General features: G+C 55.4%; 1 protein-coding gene across 1 annotated transcript in view; it reads right to left on the bottom strand.

Moving 5' to 3' along the window:
* The window catches only part of LOC105036341 (uncharacterized), a 100,345-nt gene that overhangs the window by 4,004 nt on the left and 88,841 nt on the right, over positions 1 to 7,500 (bottom strand). The window lies entirely within an intron of this gene.

Here is a 7,500-nt window from a genome sequence, read left to right as displayed (position 1 = left end):
CGAAGTCCGCCCGTAGTTGAGGTTGAGGATGAGGTCCGGTTCCCGTAGGAGTCCGGACGAAGTCCGCCCGTAGTCGAGGTTGAGGACGAGATCCGGCTCCCGTAGGAGTCCGGACGGAGCCTTCTAGTAGTTAAGGTTGGGGATGAGGTCCGGCTCCCGTAGGAGTCCGGACGAAGTCTGCCTGTAGCTGGGGTCGGAGACGAGATCTGGCTCCCGTAGGAGTCCGGTCGAAGTCCACCTGCAATCGAAGTTGGGGATGAGGTCCGGCTCCCATGGGAGTCCGGACAGAGTCTACCTGTAGTCGAGGTCGAGGATGAGGTCCGGCTCCCGTTGGAGTCCGGACGGAGTCCGCCTGCAGTTGGAGCTGAGGATGAGGTTCGGCTCCCGTAGGAGTCCGGACAAAGTCCGCCTACAGTCGAGGTTGAGGATGAGGTCCGGCTCCCGTAGGAGTCTGGACGGTGACTTCCAGCAGTTAAGGTTGGGGACGAGGTCCGGCTCCCGTAGGAGTCCGGATGAAGTCTGTCTGTAGCTGGAGTCGGAGACGAGATCTGATTCCCGTAGGAGTCCGATCGAAGTCCACCTGCAATCAAAGTTGGGGACGAGGTCCGGCTCCCGTAGGAGTCCGGACAGAGTCTACCTGTAATCGAGGTCGAGGATGAGGTCCAGCTCCCGTAGGAGTCCGGACAGAGTCCGCCTGCAGTCGAGGTAGAGGATGAGGTCCGGCTCCCGTAGGAGTCCAGACGGAGTCCGCCTGCAGTTGGAGCTGAGGATGAGGTTCGGCTCCCGTAGGAGTCCGAACGAAGTCTGCCTGCAGTCGAGATTGAGGACGAGGTCCGGCTCCCGTAGGAGTCCGGATGGAGTCTGATAGTTGTAGAAATCTGCCATTGGTGAAGTTCGGCCGTTGGCGAGGTCCGAGGTAGTTTGGATTGGAGTTGAACCTGGCTAGAAGAAGTCTGGAAGGGATTCGGGGAGCAGCCGACGATCGTAAGAGGTCGGCTGGCGGCAGAGCTTAGTGAGTGCTTGGGGCGGCTTGATAGACGACTGGGGGAACTCATGCTGAAGGAGTTTGGGGTGGTGCAGTGGGAGTTCGTCCGTCGGGGGAGTTCAGTCAGCACTGTGGAAACCCGACTGTTGGAGAAGTCCGGAGAAATACCATCTGCAGTCGAAAGCTGGATGAGTCTTGGGAGGGTCAATCCCGTTGAAAACTTCGACTGAGGGTATTTTATACCCAACACCAGTCTCCCTACTTTCAAATTTGAATTTCGAATGAAGTACAGAAAGATTGTCACAACCGAAGTTGCCCCCTTGAATTCTGCACACGACCGCCCTCGAAAATCTTGGCATTTAATGCGCGCATGCTGGAGCCTTTTTTCGATTAGGGCGACCCGAAAAGTCTTTTCGAAACTCCCACCAGGACGTGATCCTAAGCATCACGCCATAAAAGTCCGTAAATGGTCAACCCTATGCCGCGGTGAGTGGGACACGTGGTGGGTACTGGTTGGCCTAGGAACATCTGCCACCATAACTGCGCCAGGCTCCGTTGCCTATTTAAGCCCCCGCTTTTCCTCCAGAGGCTTCACCTCGCCTGAGGGTCGACGCCTTTCTTCCGCTTGAGAGCCTAGCCACACAGCCACTCCATCGGTGCCCTTTCCAACTCTGAGCATCCTTTGCACCGGCCTTTGCCATCTCCACCGGCCCTCCGTCGTCTTCGGTCCCCCGAGTCTTTCTGAGGGGTTCTCCCGTCGGGGCCTCCACCGTGGAGGCCAACCTCAAGAGGATGCCACGGACTAGGAAGAGTGCGGGGAGAACAGCGGTCTGCGAGTTCTCCGATTGTCAAACTGCCGCCGCGGGTTCCCGTCACCTTAAAGGGGGCTCGCGGGAGAATTCCTTCAACAACAGGGGTTTAATAACGGGGACAACCGGTGAAGGCATCCCGCCCGAGAACTTCGGAGTAGCTGAACGGGGCGACACCGGTAAAGGGGGCAGAGCTGTCGTCACAAGCCGTGGTGGGATCCTTGATGTCGTCGGGGCCGAGGGACCAGAGGTGGTCGGCACCGATGGTGGGGCAGTAGAACTTGTTGCGGGGATGGTGGAAGTAGTGCATGTCGACCCTATCGGAACACCTAGGACGGTGGTTGTCGCGGAGCACACGGTGGTGGCGCATATCTCTGGCGCCATCGCTGCCTCCGGAGTAACCCCGGTTCTTCTTGAAACAGGTCGTCGTCGCCGCTGCCGTTGCCTTTGCTGCTCCCTGAATTCTATCCCATCCTTTTCCCCCTAGGGTTGGGATTTCGGAGATGGAGTGAAATGAGACGGGGGACGAGAGCCGAGAGGCTTATCACACGTACTGAAAAATGCTGCTGGAAAGGACAGAACCGGGAAGAGAAGTCTACAGCTTGAAGTGGCCTCCGGTGTATCCCTTTCGAGTTTCGTAATAATGTTTTCTTTTTCTAGCCCTCTGGGTCTTGTAACGTACATCTTGTTAATCAAAAAATGAGAAGGAGATTTTGTTACTTCATCCGTACTTTGCGTCGAATTGTTGTCTGCCGAACTTCTTTCCTTTACTATTGTTATTGTTGTATTCCCTTCTCTCTATTTCTCTTCTTTTCTTCTTTTTCCCCTTATCTCGCTCTCTTTTTTTTTTTTTTTTTGACGTCATCCGTTGGTTACCGGTAGTTGTCACGTCGGCTCGCCTTTCAGCTATCCTTCTCCTTCGATCTTAATGGCTCTATAATGTATATTGGATGAATAATATGAGAAGAAAATTTTCTGCTACCTCTTATACTCACGTGTTGAATTGTCGCTTGTCGAGCTTCTTTTCGGCCTTCACATCATTCGGAGATCCCCGATTGCCATCGTATCGACCCACCTTTTTCGTCCGTGGCCGCAGATTTGTCTGGGGCCGCTCGGGTCTGGTGCCTCCCCCTAGGGTTCGGACTCGGAGGCTCGAGCTTCCATCACCCTGAGGAAGTCGTCTCATCTCGGGCTTACGTTGAGAGCTTCCTTGGGAGCTGGGGTTCTTGATAAGAACCCCAATCCTTGCTGAGACGGGGTTCTCTGCATCTTTGACATTGTTTGTTTTTCATTCGTCGCCGATGTAGCCCGTCGCTCTCCTTTTTAACCCCTCCTCCCCTTTTCTTTTTCGAGTGGAATTTTTCCTCCGCTCTTGGGGGGGCTACGGGAGTTCGACTCCCGTAAGCGAAGTCGGGGCGAAGTCCGGCTCCCGTGGGAGTCCGGATGGAGTCTACATGCAATTGAAGTTGGGGATGAGGTCCGGCTCCCGTAGGAGTCCGGACAGATTTTTCCTGTAGTCGAAGTCGAGGATGAGGTCCGGTTCTCGTAGGAGTCCGGATGGAGTCTTCTTTCAATCAAAGTCGAGGGCGAAGTCCGACTCCCGTAGGAGTCCGGACAGAGTTTGCCTGCAGCCGAAGTTGGAAACGGAGTCCGATTTCCGTAGGAGTCCGGATGAGGTTTACCTGCGGCCGAAGTTGGAAGCGGAGTCCGGTTCCCGTAGGAGTCCGAACGAAGCTTGTCTGTAGTCGAAGTGAGAGATGGAGTCCGGCTCCCGTAGGAGTCCGGCTCCCGTAGGAGTCCGGACGGAGTCTTATTGCGAAGGGGCCGCTGGGGAAGGTCCCCCTTTTTCTCATCTGGTCTTGAATGACCAGACTTTAATTGATGTCGGGGCGAGGTTCTTTCTTTATTTCTGTCGTAACAGGTTTCAGCTCTGGTTAGGATGAGGTTCTCCTCTTGTCTCTAACGCGACGGTAGGGGCACATATGGGGCGTTGCTGGGCCCTTCTCCCCGTCCGGTCTAAAGAGAACCGGGCCTTCGACTTTGCTCGAGTTAGGGCGAGGTTCTCCTCCTGTCCCTAAAGGGGCTGTGGGAGCACATATGGGCGTTGCAGGGCCTCTCTCCCTATCCGGTCTAAAGAGAACCAGGCCTTCGACCTTGCTCAAGTTAAGGCGAGGTTCTCCTCCTGTCCCTAACAGGACTGTGGGGGCGCATATGGACATTGCAGGGCCTCTCCCCCCATCCGGTCTAAAGAGAACCGGGCCTTCGATTTTGCTCATGTTAGGGCGAGGTTCTCCTCCTGTCCCTAACATGGCTGTGGGGGCGCATGTGGGCACTGTTCGGCCTCTCTCCCCATCCGGTCTAAGAGGAACCGGGCCTTCGACTTTGCTCATGTTAGGGCGAGGTTCTCCTCTTGTCCCTAACATGACTGTGGGGGCACATTAGGGCGTTGTAGGACCTCTCCCCCCATCCGGTCTAAAAGAACCAGGCCTTTGACTTTGCTCATGTTAGGATGAGGTTTTCCTCCTATCCCTAACATGACTGTGGGGGCGCATAAGGGCGTTGTAGGGCCTCTCCCCCCATCCGGTCTAAAAGAATCGGGCCTTTAACTTTGCTCATGTTAGGGCGAGGTTCTCCTCCTGTCCCTAACATGGCTGTGGGGGCACATAAGGGCGTTGTAGGGCATCTCCCCACATCCGATCTAAAAGAACCAGGACTTTGACTTTGCCTAAGTTAGGGTGAGGTTCTCCTCCTGTCCCTAACGTGGCCCTAGGGGCACTCAAGGGCCGTTATATGGGCCTCTCCCCCGATCCGATCTTAAAATAATCGAACTTTTATTTTGCTCATGTTAGGACGAGGTTCTCCTCCTGTTCCTAACATGACCATGGGGGCACCTAAGGGCCGTTATATGGACCTCTCCCCCGATCTGATCTTAAAATAATCAGACTTTCATTTTGCTCATGTTAGGACGAGGTTCTCCTCCTGTTCCTAACATGACCATGGGGGCACCTAAGGGCCGTTATATGGGCCTCTCCCCCGATCTGATCTTAAATTAATCGAACTTTCATTTTGCTCATGTTAGGACGAGGTTCTCCTCCTGTTCCTAACATGACCTTGTTTTGATTGTTTGAAGGGGTTATCCCCAATCGTAACAAGTCCGTGCCAAAAGGGAAAGACATGCAAAGTCGAAAGAAATTTTGATTCAGAGCAAAGTTGTTAGTAATATATTTACAGATTTTTCAAGTCCCATGGTCGTGGAGGGTCTGCTCCTCCTTGAGGTCCTCCGGTGACAGAGTTGATGGTCCCGATTGGAGGCCGATCTCCGGGCTGCTCCTCCCTCCTTGGCGGTTCAGATTGCGGCAGGGTCCTTGGCTGATCCTCTCTGCCTTCAGGTCGGCGTCGAATGAACCAGTCGAGCCGACCCCGTCTGATAAGCTCCTCGATCTCGTCCCGGAGCTGAATGCACTCCTCTGTATCGTGGCCGTGGTCACGATGGTAGAGGCAGAACTTTTTAGGATTGCGCTTCCCAAGGTGTGTGCGCATCCTTTCCGGCCTTGGCAGCTGCTCCCCGACCTCCATCAGCACTTGGGTTTTCGAGGCATTGAGGGGGACATAGTTGCGGAATCTTCCCGATGGAGAACCCCGCCGGACTCCGCGGTCCGAACTTCTCTACCTACGTACCCGGGGAGGAGTATGGATACGCTTGTGCCCGGGAGGAGTTCGAGAACGTGGCCGAGCTTCTCTCGACCCTTTTTCGACTGTGGGCTTGCTCGAGTCTCCCGCCTGCCGTTCTCTCGCAGTCTCCTCATCCTTCATTTTGAAGGCTTCTTCCGCTCGGGCGTACCTTTCGGTTCGAGCCAACAGATCAGCAAAATCTCTGGGGTACTTCTTCTCCAGGAAGAACAAAAGGTCATTCTTCTGAAGGCCGCCCTTCAGAGCGGCCATTGCTACCGACTAGTCCAAGTTCTGGACCTCCAGCGCGGTGACATTGAAACGGTTGATGTAGGCTCGAATGGACTCCCCCTCCCTCTGCTTGATATTGATGAGGGACTCCGAACCCTTCCAGGGGTGCCGGCTGCTGACAAAATAGACCATAAATTGGTGGCTCATCTGATCAAAAGAAAAGATGGTACCCGACTTCAGCGTCGAGTACTAGTTTCTCGCCGTTCCCTTCAAAGTGGATGGGAAGGCTCAGCATAGAATGGCGTCGGATGCGCCATGAAGCAGCATCATCATCCGGAAGGCCTCCAGATGATCAACCGGGTCCGAAGTCCCGTCGTAGCTTTCAAACTGGGGGAGTTTGAAGTTTGGCAGGATCGGTTCCTGCATGATCATTTGAGAAAAGGGAGGGTCCGTACAAATATCCTCACCATAAGCGGGGGGAGCGTGGCGGAGTTCTTCGATCCGCCGGTTCATCTCCTGGAGCCTCTGGTCTAGGAAATCCTCGCGACTACGGATCTCGAGGGTCCTTTGGCAGAATGGAGGTAGAGATCTTCCAGGGGTGGAGTCGTGGTCGGATTGGAGGCTTTCCACCCTTGGATTCATCTTTCCGGAAAAGATTGGGCGGCTGGCCCAAGTGGCCCATCCCACCATCAGATTTTGGAGTTCTGGCGACGCTCTTTCTGGCCGCACCGATGCCTGCGGCTGCTGCTGCTGTTGCATGGCCTGCACAGCTTCAGTGAGGCCTCTGACCTGCTGTGCTAGTAGGTCAAATTACTCCGTGCCAACTACCGTTGCCGGAGGAGGAGGTAGAGGCTGGGAGACTGGAGGTGAGGCCGGAGCCTGAGATCTGGCCGCGGAGACCGTGGATCACCATGTGGATGCTTTGCGGGGAGGCATCGGGCGAAGATCAAGTGGGGGAAGGAGGAGTGGATGTCGGAGAAGATGATCAGAGGCGGTCCCGTTGAGCGCTCCTTTAAGAACAAGGATATTGCGAAGACACAGGCCCCTTCCTCTAGCGCCAATCCTGTTGGTACAAAAATTCGCTTGCGTCGGAGAAGCTGGAGTCAAGGGAGTCGCGGTCACCGTCGGGACCTGCAAAAGAAGTCTAAACCGGAGGTGGGGTTGCTCCGGCAAGACCCTCCGACGCTCAAGTCAGTTCTCTGCCTCAACAAGAATGGAGTGCTCGAACAAAAATTTTAGCAGAGTTTTGGGATAGAAAAATAGAGCCCTCAGAATAACGTATCTGGGGCCCCCTTTTATAGGCAAAAGGGGGCAGCAGACTGATAGCAATATCTGTAACCATCTGGCAGTGGGCTATCCAGAGTCAGGCGAAGTTTGTTGCGAAGAGTAGTGGAGTGGGATCGTGGCCACCGTCGAGATGTGCCACGTGGAGTCTGTTGCGGGTAGTGGAACGGCGTCCGTTGTCGCGACTCACCAGGAGGTGGGAGGAATCGCGCGGTATCCGTCGCAGGGAGTGGAGCAGAATCGTGGCCGTTGCTGCGGCCTGCCAGGGAGTGATGGAGCCGTGCGAAATCTGTCGCAGGAGGTGGAGCAGGGTCGTGGTCATTATGGCGATCTGTCAGGGAGTGATGGAGCTGCGCGAAATCCGTCGCAGGAGGTGGAGCAGTATCATGGCCGTTGCTGCGGCCTGCCAGTGGGCCCAGGCCTGTCGGTCGAAGTTCGGCTGGAGCGTCTGGCGGAGAGAGGTGGCTAGCCACCCGCCTGAGAGGAGCTCGGGGTCCGGCTCCTGTAGGAGTCTGGACGAAG

The sequence above is a fragment of the Elaeis guineensis genome, chromosome 10 (genome assembly GCF_000442705.2).
Source record: "Elaeis guineensis isolate ETL-2024a chromosome 10, EG11, whole genome shotgun sequence".
NCBI classification, from domain to species: Eukaryota; Viridiplantae; Streptophyta; class Magnoliopsida; order Arecales; family Arecaceae; genus Elaeis; species Elaeis guineensis.
The sequence above is the reverse complement of the archived record's forward strand: the minus strand, read 5'-3'. Positions and strand labels throughout refer to the sequence as shown.